The 2,298-nt window shown below is 28.0% G+C and overlaps 1 long non-coding RNA gene across 1 annotated transcript; it reads left to right on the top strand.

The window, feature by feature from the left end:
- The first annotated feature begins 307 nt into the window (after positions 1-307).
- LOC148283475 (uncharacterized) lies at positions 308-2,081 on the top strand. The gene is made up of 2 exons (XR_015825579.1): positions 308-1,616; positions 1,656-2,081. It is a non-coding gene; the product is annotated as an uncharacterized LOC148283475 (long non-coding RNA).
- Positions 2,082-2,298: the final 217 nt, after the last annotated feature.

Here is a 2,298-nt window from a genome sequence, read left to right as displayed (position 1 = left end):
TACTAAAAGCAAATATTACTTAATAAAAGACACGGCCTCATGTTTTAACTTCTACTGCTACACCTTCCAAATTTAGACATTTACAATTTGATTATTGCAACAATTATTTCGACCTTTGTGCTAATAAGGTGAAAAAGCAATATTAAAAATTTAATGTCTAAATTATAGACTGTCAATGCTTTTTTATAATGTTATGTAATGTTTGGTTTTATCAAGGTAGAAATAAGTAAGGATCTTACACAAGTTTTTTTTATATCTGACTAACCTAGATTATGTATTTTGAAATGCTATTGGGGTTTATTTTTACAATGAAGTTTTGTACTTTTCCACTTTTGAAAATATTTGTGATGACTGCAGTAATTGTATTTGTAGTGGAAAATAGCAAATTGAATATTTATATAATAATAATATTAAATTATTATTTTAGACTTTCGTTTATCTTTGGTGTTTTATTAAATTATTATCATCATCTTGGGGGTGGAAAAAAAACTGAATCACAATATTGTAGTTTTGAGACAAATGATTAAACTTGACCAGTTAGAAAAAAATACCTCTTTCCGTCACAGTAATTGCATTTGTTCAGCTAGATAAGTGAAGCCTTTGGGAAACACAGTTTGATAAAAAAATATACGGAATTTGTGTTTATTAAAAAAAAAAACCTAATTTATTCCTCAATATTAATACTGTCCCCTTCAAAGGAATCAACCATAGAATTAAGAATAGTCAAGAAGGAGCGCGTAGAATCATATTTGAATACATCGGACTGTGTCCAAAAAAACCGTCAATCGCCCCCCACTTTGCCCCACTTTCGCCGCGCGCATGCGCGAAGTCGCCGCGTAATGTTGCCAGATTGTGAATAATATTATCATAACACAAATGTAAGATAATTATATTTTTTAAAAGCAGTTTGCTAATTTCTCTAAAACTTTATTGTACACTCAGAAACATTAATTGGCACAACAGAGTAGATAAGTAAAGTGTCATTGAATAGGAGTAATTGAACTTTGATCTTAAAAAATAAAACAAGTTTTATTTTACATAAGGTAGGTATTTTTATGTCATGTTAAATAATATTTGATGCCATTATGTTTTAAAGATAATGTCGGTCAAATGGCCACCACGGCATTGTTTAATCCGAGAGGTACAATGTTCGTTAGTTCTCTCATTAGATGAGCAAAGTAGTGTAAAAATTTTGACTACCCTGGCAACATTTACAAAATGTCCATTTTATTTTCTTTGACACAGATGGCAAAATAATTCATTTTATTTATTTATTCACTCAAAATTACACTCGTTTAAATATAAGTGAACTTATTAAGGCTTTTTAGGCTGTGCCCGTGTCAAGCCATAATAATTAACAATAAAAAACATAGTAAAATGAATTAGATTCAAATATAATGACATGTGATGTATGAATATAATATGATTTGTGAATTTGCTACTTACACATGAAATGTAATCCCATCCTGTTTCTTTTTGATCCCAGCAGTATTTCTACACTTTAAAATGACACAACACGGCATAGTTAAATTCAAATCAGGAGTTGTGTACTGAGCGACGTCTACAAAGGAACTAATGGTCAAAACGTAAAACTACTCATTTATGAGTAGTTTTACGTAGTTTTACGTAAAACTACTCATTTATGAGTAGTTTAGTCATCTTAAGTTTGATGCGCGTATGCGGTTTCTGTACTATTCTTAATTCTATGGTACCAATCCAGGAAAAAAAAAGGCTCTTACAATTATGTATTTATATTCTAAGTTAAAATATTCCGTGTAAGTATTTTTTATCAAACCATTCATAGAAATCAAATTTGTAAAAATTTATAAAAAGACATAATGAAAAATAATTTTTACAAAAGAGATACTTATCAGATATTTTTCGTTGGTTTTTTAATCACCAAGATGGCAAATTTTACATACATAAATGAAAATGTTTGTAATAACATTTATGATAATAAAATACTACTCAAACAGCAAAGTTGCATTTTGGAAATGTTTTATCACTTTTATATAATTTTTTGGTAAGGTTTATAATATCATTTTCAAAATCAAACATTATTTCTACTGATCAACACAAAATAACTTCTCAAAATATTAATATGTTTCGAGTATCACATCTGCTTTTTTATACAGCGATACTTTTTAAACAAATGAATACTTTATTCGTAGAATGATTTGATCTCGGGAAAATAATAAAAATTGTTGCCAAAGTACTAAACAATTAATTTGATTTGGACTACTTAATATTATGATTATCTATTGTTTTTTTGTGAATAAGTATATTTTAGTATGTTTT

The sequence above is a fragment of the Micrasema longulum genome, unplaced genomic scaffold, assembly GCF_059751315.1.
Source record: "Micrasema longulum isolate JH-2025_06_02 unplaced genomic scaffold, ASM5975131v1 h1tg000232l, whole genome shotgun sequence".
NCBI lineage: Eukaryota > Metazoa > Arthropoda > Insecta > Trichoptera > Brachycentridae > Micrasema > Micrasema longulum.
Note: the sequence above shows the minus strand (reverse complement) of the source record. Positions and strands in the feature narration are given on the sequence as shown.